We start from the raw sequence: 17,834 nt of genomic DNA on the forward strand, positions 1-17,834 counted from the left end.
CACAGGAATGACTGAGAGAGAGCCTGCACAGCGAATCTCAGTGCTATGTCAAGTCACTACTGTCCAGAAAGCTTTTACCCTTCTGCTCCAATCTTGCATGGTAAGGCCCTGTATCTGGTGCTGCAGACCTCCCCGAAAAGAATCACAGGATAGACCCCCGAAGCTGGGAGTGGAGCTTCCATGCTTCTCCTCAGACATCAGAGACGACAATCTGAGGAGAAAGGAACATGAGGCAGGGGAGCTGGGGCAGACCCCTCTATCGGGGGGAAGCAAGCCCTTTGTTAGCTGGCAACTAGAGGGGACCGACCATGTGGACGGCACGTGGACGCACCAATATTGAAGAAACACTCCATCACGTCACAAGCCTTCCATTCTTGAGATTACTTCCCTTTCTTCCATCACTGGCATGTGTGAGTCATGATCTCAAGCTCCCTGAGGGGATCCTGAGCGATTCTGAAATTCTGAGGCAAACCGTGAGAGGCTGGCTGTACTTGCATTCTGAGTAAGTGGCAGGTGCCAGGGAGCCAGCTGCCCGGCGGCTGGGACCAAAGAGCCTCATCAGACAATACAGAAGCTGAAAAGTTCCTGTGCCCAAGGGAGGGAGGGAGGGAGGGAGGGAGGGGAAGGGATGTATAAACAATACACTGCTTGGCAGCCGGCAGCCAGCGGCCTGAGGGGAGAACTCTGCTCTAATTCAGAATGATTTCACCTCCGCTCCTGTGTGACTCACGGCAGCTTTACTGCTCCCAGCTGAAGGACTGGAGAGAGATTGGCTGTTGGTGACTGGTCATCTCCTGTACCTGAGGCGTGGGCAGACCTCAGGTAAATGAAGAGAACGAGAACAATTTCTCTCCTACTCACTCACAGCCAAGATGGCCAGATAAACTATAAGCAAAAAATTCCCACAGATGAGGCCAAGTGCTGTGAAAAACCTTTTATCAAGGATGTGGGAACAGAGAGCGCAGTTGCTACTTCTGCCTGGGAACAAAGACATGGTCTTTAGTTTCCTGTGGCTCCTGATACGGATGCTCCATGCTGGGCACTTGGAGCCACAATGGCTGCTGTTAGGCCCTGACCAGGTAGCAGACACATTCTCAGCTTTTGTTTCCGACCACACCTTCATTCATACTATCTGGTTACTACTATGTCAGACTGTATGGTCTTAACCATGAGTGTTGAGCTCTGCTAAGTTTCCTCACAATACACTATAAAAATACCTTTTTGCCCAGTGAGTGCCTTGTACCACAACTAACCTGTATCTTATACAATGTGCCTTTCATTTCTAGAAGTAATTCATTCACATAAATGTTCCTGTGATCATTAAAGCTTCATCCTAGTCGTATTTGGAGGAGGGATCTAGCATACAAATCCAGTTTCAAACAAACAATCCTAACACTTATCTGTGACAACGTATGAGATTTCTTCCACTGTTCAAAGAAAACTGTGTATGATGAACACCGCCTCTCTCTGAGCACTCCTCTCCACCCCCACATTAGTTTTACTTTTTTCCTTTGTTAAATCTGGCTACAAGCTAGGAGTGTATGCCTGTAATCCCAGCTACCTGGGAAGGCTAAAACAGGAGAATGACAAGTTCAAGACCAGCCTGGCTGATTAAAGTGAGTTCTTATCTCAAAATAAGAAATAAAAAGGGGGTGGGAGTGATGTCACTCGGTGGTAGTTTACTTGCCTAGTATGTTCAAGTCTTGGGTTTAAGATCCACTTCTGGGGAGTGGTGGTGGGGGGGGAGACTCTCTCTTTCTAGAGTTGGATTCTTTGCAAATGAGCTCTGTGACTCAGATTTGCCTGACTATGTATTTTGGGGGAATTAAAAAAGTAAGACATTAATAAAAGCTAGTCAAAACAGGATCTTTAAAGTCGTACAACTGAAAGTACAAAAGGCACAATTTAGCCTTTGATGGTCAGATGAGACTTTCTAGTCACTGGCTTCATAATCCATAAGCATCAAAGTGATGGACACGGTGGTGACGTGATTTTGCAGGCGACATTTCTGGGTCTCAGAAATGCATTAAGCTTAATGGAATATAGCATTTTCTTTAATTCAGAATGGGAAAATATAAAGCATAGCTTTTGCATCAGAATCAGTGTAATTCTCTGAAAAAGCCCTGAGAAAAAGTATTCTAAACGTATTGCATCATTTTATAGACTAATGCGAACAGAGTTGCAACTAGTGTGTGACAGGCCAGGCCCCTTAAGCACCCAGGCTCAGCTATCTCAGCCACAAAAAGATGGACAAGGGTGTGTGGACCTGTGAGTCCTTTCCCACCCCAAATACACTACAGGAGTCTAACAAGTGTTTTAAGTGAGTAAATGTTCTGCCCAGGAAGACTGGTTTGCCAGAAAATCCACAGATGGTCAGCTACTGCTCTTTATAGACAATAAGTTTAGATAAAAATTCTGAGAATAAAAAAACAAACAACCCCCCAAAACAGAGATTAATTAACAAAACACCTAAAAAAAAAACCCTCCATATTAAAACCAAGCCAAACCTCAGTAGTGCATTTCATTTTATTTTTAAATTAATTTATTTATTTGGCACTGATGATTTTGTGTGTGTGTGTGTGTGTGTGTGTGTGTGTGTGTGTGTGTGTGCATTCCATCATGATTGTGTGAAGGTCAGAATGGGCACCAACTAGTGAGTGTCAGTTTTCTCCTTCTGTCATGAGGGTCCCAAGGGCTGAACTCAGGTCGTCAGCTTGGTGGTAAGCGCCTTCGCTTGCTGAGCCATTTTGCTGGCCCAGCAGTAAGTTTTAAGTATCTATCCATCCACTTTTAAAATCAAAGATTAGTTTCCTTTTCTTACCCATTTAGCTTGTGTTTCTGGCATAACCAGATAGTCACTGAAGGGATGCCAATCCCCAATTTTTATTACTACACAGACTTTCCTTTTTCCAAAGTGGAGAGTTATTCATAGCAGGGTGTGGTTGGCGTCCCACACTTACTCCAGCGTTCCGGAGGCCCACACAGGAGGACTGCTGAAGGTCTGAGGCCATTCTGAGCAGCACAGTGAGTGACAGACCAAGGAGGATTACATAGTTAGACACTGTCTCAAAACAAACAGCCCCTAACTAAACAACAGTAACAAACAAAACAGCAACCACTCATTACTACCCCGTTTTATGGATGGAATTGTCTTCTCTAGATGGCACGTTGAAGTCCTAACGTCTAGTAACTGTGATTGTGATAGTGTCTTTAAGGGGGTAATGATTAGGTTGGACACTAATCCAATATGACTGGTGTCCTCATAAAAAGAGGAATAAAAACAGAGAGAAGAATGCCACCTGAAGACAGATTGAAATAAATTACCACAAGCCAAGGAAGGACCACTTGAGGTGACCAGTCACTGAAAGGGCAGGAAGAGTACTCCCCTTAAAGGCTTCAGGGAGATCATGGGCCTCACATGACTCTGGCTTAGACTTCTAGACTCCAGAACTGTGAGAGAATAAACTTTTGTGTCAGTCCACGTAGTACTTTTCTTTGCAGTTCTTGGTTTATTTGTTTGTTTGTTTTTTGCTTTTGTTTTTGAGACAGGGTCTCAAAATCATGTAGCCCCGAATGACCTGGAATATGCTGTGTAGACCAGGCTGATGCTGCTGAACTAGCTGCAACCTTTCCTGCCTCTGCCTCTTGTGTGCTGGCGTTATAGGCATGCACTACAATTCTTTTTTTTTTTTTTTTTTTTTTTGGTTTTTCAAGACAGGGTTTCTCTGTGTAGCTTTGCGCCTTTCCTGGGACTCACTTGGTAGCCCAGGCTGGCCTCGAACTCACAGAGATTCGCCTGCCTCTGCCTCCCGAGTGCTGGGATTAAAGGCGTGCGCCACCACCGCCCGGCCGCACTACAATTCTTAACCAAAATGTGCTTCTTTATTACAGCAAAATTAAACCACTACTCATGTTCCTGTAGTTGACTGGGTTTCACTGAGTCAGTTTCACTCAGAATATCTCAGATGATGTGTGGAGCTGATTTAGTCTGAAGTCTGGACTGTATGTTGAAGACATTGTCCTATGGCTGCCATTCAGTGCTAGTTGGCTGGGACATCATCTGGAGGTGCAGACTAGAACATGGCCTCTCCATAGAGAGTGCATTTTTCTTTTTTTCTTTTCTTTTTTTTTTTTTTTTTTTTTTTTTGTTTTTCTGAGATAGGGTTTCTCTGTGTAGTTTTGGTGCCTGTCCTGGATCTCACTCTGTAGACCATACTGGCCTCGAACTCACAGAGATTTGCCTGTCTCTGCCTCCTGAATGCTGGGAGTAAAGGCATGGGCCACCACCGCCCAGCTAGAGTGCATTTTTTCAAAGCTTAAAAATGATGGAAGATCCTAGATGTGGTGATGCAAACCTTTAATCTCAGTACTTGAGAGGCAGAGGCAGGTGGATCTCTGGGTGTTCAAGGCCAACCTGGTCTACATAATGAGTTCAGGACAATCAGGGCTACACAGTGAGACCCATGTCTCAAAAAAATGCTGGTAGAACGACTCTTGACCATTATCAAGAGGCAGGGAGGCAAGCTTGCAGGGCCTGAAGGCCCTAGGTGGAAACTGGTACTACATTATTAGCTCTGTTGTATTCTACTCAGTCAAGCCTACGGGGAGGTCTTGGTGCAGCAAAGGATATGGGTTGGGATTATGACTGCAGTACACATTCTAGCACAGTGGATCTCACCTGTGGGTCGCAATCCCTTCAGGGGGTCACCTAAGACCATCAGAAAACACAGATGTTTACATTAAGATTCATAAGAGTAACAAAATTATGGTTATGAAGTAGTAACAAAAATAATGTTGTATGGTTGGGGGTCACCACAACACGAGGAACTGTATTAAAGGGTCACAGCATTAGGAAGACTGAGAAGCACTGATCTAGCACAATGATTCCCTATGGTTCTACTAGAAGCAATGTAGCTCACTTTAAGCCCAGCTATTAGCAAGTTAGGGACACTGAGGTATTCTCCCCTCTGACAGTAACAAGGTTAAGTTGTAGAAAACATTCTTCTTTAGAATAGTTAGGGGTATGTTGGGAGCTAGGAAAGCTGCTGAAGCCCCCAAAGTTTCTAATTTTTAAATTAAATTGAATTTTATTTTATTTGTGTGTGTGTGTCTGTCTTTCTGTATGTCTGTGTCTGTATGATGGGGAGGGTGTCATGGTGAGCATGTGGAGCTCACAGGAGAACTTTATGGAGTTGGTTCTTCTACCTGTGTGTAGGTTTCAGCGATCCAAGTCAGATCACCAGGCTTGCGTGGCAAGTACCTTTAGCTACTGAGCCATCTCACTGGCCCCAAAATTTCTAGATCACAGGGCAGGTCTTCATCGGTCTAGGGTTGTAAGATGACTTGCTAAATGGTCTTATTAATAAAAAAAAAAAACCCAGAGCCAGATATTGGGGTGAAAACTGAGAGAGCAGAGGAATAGGACAAGCCACAGCCAACCTCACCTTACTGACTTCTCAGCCTCCAAAGAGACCCACTTCCTGTAAACCCACACCTATATATATGCCTTTCTGTCCCTGCCATCTCACTTCCTCTCTCTGCCCAGCTCTATCACTTCCTCTTTCTGCCCAACTATGTCACTTCTTGTCTGTCTGTGCAGACTTCCAGACCTCCATGGTTAGTGTTGGATAAAGGTGTGTGCTCTGTTCCCAGTGTGGCCTTGAACTCACAGAGATCTGGATGGATCTATGCCTCCTAAATGCTAGGATTAAAGGCCTATACTACCATTGCCTGACTTCTATGCTTACTATAGTGGCTGCCTTTTTCCTCTGATCCTCAGATAAGCTTTATTGGGGCACACAGATAAAATGTCACCACATGGGGTTATAACTCAGGAGACTGATTGCCTCTCCTCTTGGTTTGGAACCATTTATTTCAAATGCTGCACTGTGTCTGATGCAGGCATTGGTAGGTTTCCTAGTGAGGCTCTCTGAGATCCTCTCCTATATTTTGACACATTGCCAGAGGACATATAGGTGATACCTCTGGATCTATGGGGATTTTGTCATGGCGGCAGTGTTGCTGGTGCTGGTGGTGATTGGGCTGCCCTCTTAAAGTCTTGCCCCCGAAGTTTTACCAAGCATATGTACCAAGCTATCGATAACGCTTGCTAGTGCTAATCTTATGGACGCAATGCATTAGGAAACAGCCACAAGTGCAGGCATGTGGGAGACTGGCTGTGCAGCTTCCTGAACGAGGTCTCCTTAACTGTTTATCTTTGGGAACCTTTTGACCTTCTCTATACAAAGGCCTTCATCGTGTTTCTCATGTGGTCTTCTCTTTAGATCTTCTGAGTGCTCTTTGCAGCCCCTGGTCTTGGGTGAGCAGAATTTGTGGATTGATGAAAAGGTGAAAATGAAAGAAAACTCAAGAAGGAGCACCAAATCCCAGATATGGTAGTAGTGTCGCCAAGTGGATCAGAGGGCATGCAGATGCTAGCCTGGAAGAACATCGACCTAGAGACCTCTGAAACTGTAAGCAAGCCCTTAGTGAAGTGTTTTCTTGTAGAGGAGTTGCCTTGGTCATGCTCACAACTGACCAGCTCACAACTGACTGTAACTCCAGATCCTGGGTGTTCAAAACCCTCTTCTGGCTCCTACAGGCACTTGCACACATTAGTGCCTATAAACAAAGAGATGCACATGTATACATATAAATACAAATAAAATAAATAATAAATGAATAAAATCATTTTTTTAATAAAGTGAGAATACTCAAAGGATGGAGAGATTTCAGCAGTTAAGGGCAGTGGTGATGCACGCCTTTAATCTCAGCACTCAGGAGGCAGAGGCAGGCAGATTTCTGTGAGTTTGAGGCCAGTCTGGTCTACAGAGTGAGTTCCAGGACAGCCAAAGCTACACAGAGAAACCCTGTCTCAAAAACCACACCCCCTAAAAAAGCACTTGTTCAGCATCTCTTGTAGAGTTCCCAGCACCCACATGGTAGCCCACAACTGCCTGCCTGCAACCCCCTTTCCAGGGACCTTCAACCCTTGTATAGCTTCCTTGGCAGCAGGCATGCATATGGTATACATATACACATGCAGGCACTCTCGAGTACACATAAAAATTTAGGAGAAATGTTTTTAGATTTTATGTATATGAGTGTTTTGCCTGCCTGTATGTATGTATGTATGTATGTATATGTATATGTGTGTGTGTGTGTGTGTGTGCGCGCGCGTGCGCACGCGCGCACGCGCACGCTACATGAATGCCCAGTGCCTATGGAGACCAGAAGAGGGCAATGGATTCTCTGGGACTTAAGTTATAGACTGGGAGCCACCCTGGGATTCTGGGAATTGAAATTTGAGCCCCCTGGAAGAGCAATGAGGGTTCTTAATTGCTGAGCTATCTCTCTAGGTCCCAATAAATGAGAGAGAGAGAGAGAGAGAGAGAGAGAGGGAGGGAGGGAGAGATATGCTTAAAAATATGGGAAGAAAACACAATAGGGCGAAATTTACCACAGCTTATTGAGTATCTTACCATAGCTGCCTCAATTTTTACAAAAAGTGAAGTTGGGGCTGGAGAAATGACTCGGTGGTTAAGAGCATTATGCCAGATTCTATGCCCAACATTCACATGGCAGCTCACAACCATCTGTAATTCCAGTTCCAGGGGATTAGATGAGCTCCTCTGGCCTCCCTGGGTACCAGACATCAAAGTCGTGCACATACACGTGCACAGGCAAAATGTCCCAACATGAAATAACATAGAAATGGAAAGGGTGAGTCCAGATCTAGGTGTGGTGACATACATTATGCCAGCATTTGGAAGACAAAGACAGGAGGATTGCTCTGAGTTCGACACCAGTCTGGATGCATGATTACATAGCAAGTACCAGGCTACCCAGGGCTATTCAGCAAGACCCTTTCTTAAAAATAAAATAAAAAATAAAAGCACCTTTAGCCTACTGGCTATGGGTGGGATAGGACCTCTGCTGGTCTTTTCTGTATCGAACACACAGATTGCAAGCCCAGTGCCACTTTGAGATCTTTGGCAGCAATTAACTATGCAGCTCACACACGATTGAGCCGGTATGATAATGAGTATTCAGAGATGGGTAATGCCTGGGGGGGGGGCGCTCACCAACCTAAGACAGAGCACCTGTGTGGCCTGGGCAGGCATCTCCATGATGGATGGGTAAGGTGACCTGCTGACGTCCCATGCAACCCAAGTCAGAAGCTCATTTTTTAATAAAAGGGGGACCTGCAGGGCCCTGGCCCCCGTTTTGGGTAACTGTTGCCTTGCTTGCAGACCTTGACCTTGATATCCTCCCAATGCTAATTCCCTGCCAGGTTCCATGCTCCTGAATATTAAGGGAAGTTCCTTGTCTGTGTATCCTGAATAATGGGCGTTAAGAGCTTAGATGCAAGATTGTAAAACATCAGTAGCGAACTTCTGCCCTCTGGGGTCCTCCCATTGTGCCTATATTTAAGCCTGTATTTAAGCCCTCCTACCCCCTTCAAGAAATGACATTCGACATTTAAAATTATATATATATATATATATATATATATATATATATATATATTTGAATGAATACTGCAAATGTAATCTATGAATACCACAAATGTGATTAATATCATGAGTGTAATTTAAAAATAAATAAATAAATAAAAATAAAATAAGAGCGAATCAGTTTGACAACATGAATTTTGCCACATGAGCAATAGTATTCTATCAGTTATGTCAATTTTAAATTCCTGGTGTTGGTAGTTGTAATGTAGAACTGTAAGGAAAAACACATGAGGCAGTCTAATTTATCCCAGACTGGCCTTAAACTTGCTGTGTAGCACAGGTTGGTCTTGAACTCCTAATCCTCCTGCTTCTATCTTCTGAATGCTAGGATTATAGGAATGTGTCATCATGCCCATCTGGGAAGAGTCTTTTTTTAAAGGAAAACCATACTGAGTTATTTAAAGGGCAGGATGTTTATAAACATTTGTTAGCAAATGTTTACTTTCAATGTTCGTGTATACATCTACCTACCATCTATGTATCTATGTATGTATGTATGTATGTATGTATGTATCTATCTATCTATCTATCTATCTATCATCTATCTATTTATTTATCTGTTTATATGTCTATCTATTGTAAACAGAGAGAGACAGAGAAACAAGAACAATGAAGTCACTACTGTGGTTAAATATTAATACTGGGGAGTCTGAGAATTCCTTATACTAGTTTGTTCATTTTTTTCTCAGTCAACATTTTCCCAAAACACAAACAAAAACAAAACAGAAAGTTTAATACATGGTATATAAGACTTGGAGCAATGGGGAGGGTTGGTAGGGTAGAGGAGTATCTGAATGTGTATGTATACTGACGTGGGTAAGGAGCAATAACAGCTCAATGTATTAATTCCAAAGAAATTGCTAATCATGCACTCTAATTCTGTAGTTGCCTCAACTTCTCAGATGTTTGGAGAAGCGATCTCTTTGCTAGTTACAAAGATATGTAATTAACTAAATCAGAACAGAAAATGAAAATATTCTGTTTTTTGTTATAGCAATTGTGAAATATATGTAAATCTGAGCTCAGAAGGAATTAATTTGACTAATGTAAATGTAAAATCAAAACTAATAGTATTATAATCCTCTTAAGGACCTGCATTTGTTCCAAATGCTCCTATCACATGTTTGTGGGGACATAGGACACAATATTATCATTAAGATACTTGGTGGGGGGGGGTAGTAAGGCAGATGAAGGAAAGACACTGGCTGTATTATGATTGTCTTATTTGGAGAAAATTCATGAGGAAAGACAGCCATGCCAATTGTAGGGCTTGGACTGCAGATCTGGGCACCTGACCCCCAGAGCAACTTTCTCAGATGAATGCAAAGATATGGACAGAGCATGTGGTCCTGATTTGTATCAGGGAACTGGAGGCTTATAGATGATCCCCTGCCTCAAAGGAGACAGAGCACCCCTAATTAGTTAACATCTTATTAAAGTCTGGCACCATCTGCTCTGAGTGGACCTCATCAGGAAAACAGACAGGGCAGGTTGTTTATGTAACACATATTAATTAAATGTTGTCTATGCATAGAGCACAGTGCAAAATCACAGAACTGCAATGGAGAATAAGATAAATAGGGTCTATTGTACCAGACCACTCACAGGCACTCCTATGAACCAGTTTCTCCATCTTTAAGAGGGGAACCTCCTTTCCTCATAGAGTAAACGTGAGATTTAAGGAACTGATAGACGTGAAGGAAGCAGTCGACCTTTGGCATATATCAGGTATTCCACAGTTGTTGAATCCCCCACTCCCACCTCTGCCTCTCCTGCAGGGGCTTCTCCTGCCCCCACCCCACACCTTTGATCTTTACTTTAAATCTTGCCCACTCTTTTTTGTCAGGATAGGTCCACAGACCCCTAACCGTTGACCTTTTGCTGTTATCTTAATACAGGGGACTTAAGAACATCTGAACTTGCTCTTTACACTGGTACTAAAGCCACTCACTACAGGACAAATGTTTATTTGGTTAGGAAATCCACTGTAGCTCTGGGTGTCCTGGAACTCACTATGTAGACCAGGCATTGGCATTGAGCTGACAGAGATCCATCTGCCTTTGTTTTCTGAGTGCTGGGACTAAAGGCATGAGCCACCATATATTGCCCATATGGTTTTAATATGTAAAAGATGTTTGGGCTACAACAGGGATTTCAATTTGTAGATTTTACCATGGTTGTGCTACTAAACCACGTTCAGGTTTATTAATTTTATATGCATCTGAGTCTTTGAAATGGTTAGTTCACATGCCTGGGAAAAATTCATGAAATGAAGTACATATTTAATACTAGAGTAAAGTAACTTTTAGATCACTAGAATGTCAGGGTTCTGATCTAAATATGTGTTAAAAGAAAAAGAACTCCAAGAAAGCATACATAGAAGAAAAAGAAAAGAAGAAAGGGAAAAAGAAAATAGAGGTAAAGTCACTATACTTTTACAGAGTTCAAGGGGAAATATCTCCTCTGTTTTCACTGGGATCCAGGTCTTTATGCATCCTGTGAAGCCCTGGAAAGGTTGGAGACATGTCAGGTCAGGAGCAGGTTAGGAAACTGTACATGAACTGGAGGAGCAGCCAGAAGGCAATGGTAAGGTGCCAATGGGGTGCAATCGCAGGCAGCCAGCAAGCTCTACCTGACTGGGTCAGACAGGGAGGAAATCAGATCTTATGGCCTTTCACTGAAACCTTAACCCAGCAGAATCCAGGCTCTGCTGACTATGGCCCCGCTGATCTGCTAACCATATTGATGTTTTCTGTGCAAGAGCTTTTCCTGAAATCACGTTGATGGGATGGCCACTGCCTAACAGAAGGCTGCTTAAGGCTCTTCTGTCTTTTGAGTTAATTCCTCCATCTGTCCTAGGCTGAAACTCTAGTCGAAATGTTTCATAATAGCTTCAGGATGATTCAGGTCTTCATGAAATCAGAACCAGTGCAAAGAGCTGAGACCAAGCAAAGACGTGCTGGAGAAGAATGTGATAATTTGAACCACAAACTTAGATTTGTTTTGGTTTTGGTTTTGGTTTTTTGAGACAGGATTTCTCTGTGTAACAGCTCTGGTTGTCCTGGAACTGGCTTTGTAGACCAGGCTATCCTTGAACTCACAGATATCTGCTTGCCTCTGCCTCCTGAGTTCTGGAATTAAAAGTGTGTGCCACCACCACCTGGCTTAGATTTATTTTTTTAAGCATAAGGTTGCATAAAATGCTGCTATACTGGTCTTTCATAATCAAAGCAGACACAGTATTCTTTCAGTTTTTTTAAAAAATTACATTTACTTATTAAAAGTTGGGGACATAGCTTAGTGTTAGAGTGCTTGCCTAGAATGTGAGAGGCTCTCAGTTCTACCCCAACACCACAAACCAAAACAAAGCTGTTACTTAAGTGTGTGTGGAAAGGTTGAGGGGGTGTCTCACCAGGCCAGATACAGTGTTCCATTAGCAGATGTAACTTCCTTTACCAGCAAGATCTAATCTGTCAGAAAGCATGGAGTTTGAACTTGACTTCAGAATTTTGCATTTTCAAAACAGGTTATATTTCTGAAACTCATCATATATTAACATTATTTGTCTTTCCACTTCATTTGATGACCCACAACACCCTAGCATAAGATTACAAATTCTTGGGAGGCGCTAAAGCCATGTAGTTACCTATGTACACTATTTTGCAATAGATGCTTGCTATTGATAATGCTTTAGAACAGGAATTGGGGGCCAGTGGAATGGCTCAGCTGGCAAAGGTGCTGGCTACAGAATCTGACGCCTGAGTTCAGTCCCTAGGGCCCACACGGTGGATGGAGAAAACAGACTCCTTCATTACTGACGTATGCACTGTGGCATGGGCACCCCCTTTCCTTCTCAAATATAAGTAAATCAATAGTAGTGAATAGTCGCTGGAGAGATGGTTCACTGTAAAAGAGTGCTTATGCTCTTCTCAGGGACCTGAGTTCAGTTCCCAGAACCCACACTGACCAGTCACAACCGCTGTCACTCTCTTCTTTCCTGACTACCTGCTCACACAAATAAAATCTTTTTTGGGGTGCAGGGTACAGAGAACTTTAGAAGAGGGCATTAGACCCCCTGGATTATTGAAGATTGTGAGCCTGGGTCCTCTGGGAAGGCAGCAAGTACTTTAAACCATGGGATCGTCTCTCTGTCCCAGGCAGTGGACTTTATTAATGGTATGTGGGTGAGCAGGGCTTCCTAAGTCCCTTTCTTTCTTATGGAAGTCTGGCCTGGAAGCTGTGGGGGAGATACTCAATGTGTTAGGGCAGAGCAGGGGCAGGGAGTCCCCAGCTGCTGAGAGCCTCTGTTCCTCTCCTGTTCTTGCTGGGGTGGGTGGCCCAGGGTTTCTTACTTCTTAGAGACCTTAGAGTCTGTGCTGTAGCCAATTTTGTAGCCAAATTTGTTGTCATACCAGGAAATTAGCATTGAGGGCAATACCAGTCCCTGCATCAAAGGTATCACTTAGAGGTTAAATGCTGTATTTTTATTTTATGTGCTTTGGTGTTTTGCCTGCATGTGTGTCTGTGTGAGGGTGTCGGGTTTCCAAATCTGAATTTACAGACAGCTGTGAGCTGCCATGTGGGTGCTGGGAGTCGAACCTGGGCCCTCTGGAAGAGCAGTCAGTGCTCTTAACCACTGAGCCATCTCTCCAGCCCCCCACTTAGAGGTTAAAAGTCACAGGAGACAACCTGGTCCCCAGCATAGCAGTCCAGGGTGCCTTTTAGGGGGCCCTCTGATGCATGCTCCATCACCTTCTTGATGTAATTGTATTTGGCAGCTTTCTCTAGGTGGTGAGTCAGATCCAGGATAGATACAGTGGAGGTAGGAGTATGGAAGGCCATGATGGTGAGCTTCACATTCAGCTCTGGGGTGACCTTACAGCCAGCAGACATAGGGATGATGTTCTGGACAGCCCCATAGCCACCACACCAGTTTCCCAGAGGGGCCTTTCTGGATGGTGTTGTGTTGTTTAGTAGCTTCCTCTAAGATTAAAACCTTCCATGTTGGAGGGGAAGCTCATTAAAACTTAGGATGTTAGAAATAAAACAACAGGACATTCTAAGTAGAGGTGAACCGGTCTATCCTCCAAAGAAGTTAAGCTCAGGGGCCGAAGTCTCTGAAACTGACCAGATGCACTAGTTCCCCATCCCGGCAAGGACTGTTGATAGACTCTCTCAGATAAGCTGCGCTGCCAGGAAGAAGCAGAGACCAACTGAGTTACCTGAAAAGTACACTCTCCAACCTGTTGAGCTGCCTGCAGGCTGTGCACTGTACTCCAGGTTTGCAGCTTTCACAATCTGTCCCTCATGCAAGCTGTTTGAGCCACTTCTGCTCCTGTAGGTGACCCCTCACCCATATTTCTGTAAATAACCCCAATAAGACTCATTGGCTTGCAAAGTCAGAGTTTGCCAGTATTTGTACTTTGGTCTGTTGTCTGTTGTTTCCTATCTGAGGTGAGCAGACATTTGTTCATGTCTTCCCCAAAACAGTGCCACACAATACAGTGACAGCTTGGGCTGTGGTCATGACTCATTTGATGATACTTGAAGTTGTCATAGATGATCTTGGCCATGTATAATTGACACCCACATCATCCCATCTGATGTTGGTCGGATTTTTGTAAGCACTGGTGCTCGGATGGAAAGGTATCCTGGCAGTCCAGGGCCAAGGAATGCCCCCAAGTCACTGGAAGCGCAGCCGTTTCCAGCCGTTTCTCCAGGGAGAGGTTTCCCCAGGGCAAGTGTAACAGCTCTGCTTGGGCAGGGGAGGGTTTCCCCAGCAAAATTGTTACAGCTCTGCTCCCCACCAGTCTGGCTCTGGTGAAAGTTGTTACAGCTTGGCTCTGCTCTGGCAAAAATGTTACACCTACACAACAAACCTCACTCAAGAGGTTATTTATTAAGAAAGAATCCAGGAGGGTGGCTGCCTCTAGGGTGAGAAGCAGCAACAAACTGAGCAGGGTACAGAGCTTATATAGGATTTCTGGGGAGAGAGAGGGTGGGTAGAGCTTTCCAGGGTGGTTTGGGATTAGTGGGTTTTTGTGGCCTGATCCTGGTGGGATTTCGTGCTCAGGAACTTCAGGGATTGGTGGGATTCTGCAGCCTGTCTCTGGGGCAAGCTCAGGGATTGGTGGGATTCTGCAGCCTGTCTCTGGGGCAAGCTCAGGGATTGGTGGGACTGCAAGCCCTAGTCCTGGGGTGAAGTCAGAGTCAGGTTGTTTTTCCTTGGCCCAGGTCTCTGTTCTAGCTAGGGGCAGGGTGTTTTCCCTTGGTCCTTTTCACTCTACAATTTTAACCCTGGTAGGTGGAGATGGCCTTCCTGTTGAGGATAAGTTTCTCCTTCTTAGCCTTGACTGTCTCAGGTAGAAGGGGTGCTGGTTCTGTCCTGCCATGAAAAAATTCATACTGAGCATATTTAGAGGATTCTTACAATATCTTGGCAATGCTTTTAAAAGATCATCACTCACTTCTGTTGTGTTTGCCTTTAAAGAGGGAGCCTCGTAGTCTCTCTCCTCTCTCTCTCTCTCTCTCTCTCTCTCTCTCTCTCTCTCTCTCTCTCTCTCTCTCTCTCTCTCTCTGGAAGTACCAGTGTTTCCTTCTTTGGTTGCTCTTAATACTCATTTGTTTATTTACTTATTTACTTTAGGCAGGGTCTCACTGAACCTGAAGTTTATCCATTTGGCTTGGCTGGGTGATCAATATTACCTTCTGGGATGTCTTTCTCCAACTACCCCTCTCCACCCCAGTGCTGGGGCTACAGGTATCTGTGCCACGGTGCCCAGCTTTCCCAGCTTTCTATGTCGGTTCTGGGGAATCCAAACTCAGGTCCTTATGCTTGCACTGCAGGGATTTTACCCGTGGAGCACGTCCCCAGCACGGAGTCTGTTAGTCAGTGCTCTTACCCTTCACTGTATGTTTTAACAGTAGTGAAATGATTTGGGGCAAAGATAATGGGAATGGAAATAGTCAAGTCCTGGAGGAGGGATGGAATTCTGAATTAAAAGAAAGACTACATAAAAAATGTGCTCACGTGTTTTAGGTCCTTGTGCTGTGAGGTGATACTAGGACCAAAGTAGCTCTTATACAAGAAAGCATTAAATTGGGGCCTTGCTTCCAGTTTTAGAGGGCTAGTCCATGATAATCATGGTGAGAAGCACGTGAGCATGGTGCTGGAGCAGTAGCTGGGAGTTTTCTATCCTGAACCTCAGGCAGCATGGAGAGACTGGGCCTGGTGTGGGTGTTTGAGACTTTAAAGCCCACTCCCAGTGGCACACCTCTTCCAACAAGGCCACACCTACTCCAACAAATAGTTCCACTAACTGGGGACCAAGCATTCAAGCATGTGAGCCTATGGGGGCATTCTCATTCACACCACAGTGTGGATGAATGTGTGGGTGTACGCACACACCAAAGCCATGCATATAATCAGAGGACAACTTGCAGAAGTCGGTTCTTTCCTATTGTGTGGTTTCTAAAGATCAAACTGGTGTAGTAAGCCTTGGGGGCAGGTGCCTTTACCCACCAGGCCATCTTGCTGGTCCTGCATTTTATTTATTTAGAATTTTACTGCTGAACTATATCCCTATATAGTCCTCCTGCCCCGGCCTCCTGAGTACTAGACCCAGGCACAAGCACTGACCAAGTGGACTGTGTACAAGTGCTCAGCATAGACAGTGGTCATAAGTAACTTACATAGCTGCACTGATGTCCCCTTAACTGTAGATGTCCCTATGGTGCCAACATTTGTCCTTAGCTCTATCATCTGAGCTTTTTTGGCTCCAACTTCTGTTAGGTGCTTTGGTAAAGAAAAATCTACTGTCAAAAGTGGAAGATCTGTTATTATGTAGGAGATAAAATTGTTGAAAGCAATTTCAAAAGAAGGCTTTAAAAAGAGTTTTAGCACTTAACCATGTTAGCCTTTTAAAAGTGTGCTGTTCCCAGGTGGTGGTGGTGGTGGTGGTGGTGGTGGTGGCACACCCCTTTAATCCCAGCACTAAGGAGGCAGAGAAAGGTGGATCTCTAAGAGTTCAAGGCCAGCCTGATCTACAGAGTTTCAGGATAGCTCGGGTGTTTACACAGAGAAAAACCTGTCTCAAAAAAAACAATAATAATAATAATAATAATAATAATAATAAAGTGCTGTTGATTGATTCTGATCTGTTTGTTCATGAATAAGCATTGTCATTTTGTCATACTTCCTGGTAACTGGTATCCTTAGTGCTAGCTTCCATGAAGTGACTGTCATTTTAATGAAATGTCAGGTCAGGTGATAAATGTTTGATTTAGTTGGAGAACCTCAAGCCCAGAGAGAAAAAGAAGTTATTGTTAGATTACCATAGTAGGCAGAGAAGTTTCACATTGTGAAGGAAAGCAAATTAGATTTAGAAAGAGCAACCAGATAGCCCAGTTTGACAGGCAGTGTGGTGTGTGCTGTTGGCTTCACAGTACAGTTCATGAATTCACCCGAGTCCCTAGGATCAACAAGTGGCCCACACAATGTTGTACATGCTCTATTATGTCCCTGTGCTTCTTGGAATTTCCATGGTTTTTTTCCCCTCATATCAGATTTGCAAATTAGAAGTTCTCTCAAAATGAAGCCAAGTAACAAGGACATGGGAAAGTGGGTTTTGTTCTGGGGTCTGTGAGAGTGACAGACTACTTCTACTGGGAGAGAGAGGGCTCTTGTTGATTTTTTTCTTAATGATACCTTCTTATATTCTAAGTTTTAGAATAAATATATCTTTTGTAATCTAAAGGGTATTATTTTAAACCAGGCACAGTGGTACACTAGGGAGACAGAGGAAGGAGGATCAGGTCTTCAGTAACATTCTCAGTTACATAGTGAGTTTGAGGTCAACCTTGGCTACAAGACCCATGTCTTATTTAGGGTTCTACTGCTGTGCTGAAAAATGGTGACCAACAGTAACTTGGGGAGGAAAGGGTTTATTTCACTCACTTCCATATAACAGTTCATTATCAAAAACAGGGCAGGAACTCAAGCAGGGTAAGAACCTGGAGGCAGGAGCTGATGCAGAGACCATCGAAGAGTGCTGCTTACTGGCTTGACCCTCCTAGCTTGCTCAGTCTGCTTTTTTACAGTACCCAAGATCATCAGCCCAGGCGCCACCCACAATGGGCTGGGCCTTCCCACATCGATCACTAATTATGAAAATGCCCGCCAGATTTGCCTACAGATAATACAGTATATTACAAATATTACAGAGCATTTTCTCAATTGAAGTTCCTTCCTCACAGACGACTCTGGTTGTGTCACACTGGCATAAAATCTAGCCAGAGCAAGAACTCATCTTAAAGAAA

At 44.0% G+C, this 17,834-nt stretch overlaps 1 protein-coding gene across 5 annotated transcripts in view; it reads left to right on the top strand.

Annotated features, from left to right (window-relative positions):
• The first annotated feature begins 373 nt into the window (after positions 1-373).
• The window catches only part of Ezh2 (enhancer of zeste 2 polycomb repressive complex 2 subunit), a 91,063-nt gene continuing 73,602 nt past the window's right edge, over positions 374-17,834 (top strand). For 2 of the 5 annotated variants that reach the window (XM_076566397.1, XM_076566403.1), the window contains exons 1-2: positions 374-502; positions 6,285-6,473. The gene's annotated coding sequence lies outside the window, so the exon portion shown is untranslated. Of the gene's footprint in view, positions 503-620; positions 823-6,284; positions 6,474-17,834 lie in introns of those variants that run through there. The other 3 variants (XM_076566395.1, XM_076566404.1, XM_076566387.1) reach the window with 3 other exon arrangements.

The sequence above is a fragment of the Peromyscus maniculatus genome, chromosome 3, assembly GCF_049852395.1.
Source record: "Peromyscus maniculatus bairdii isolate BWxNUB_F1_BW_parent chromosome 3, HU_Pman_BW_mat_3.1, whole genome shotgun sequence".
Taxonomy (NCBI): Eukaryota; Metazoa; Chordata; class Mammalia; order Rodentia; family Cricetidae; genus Peromyscus; species Peromyscus maniculatus.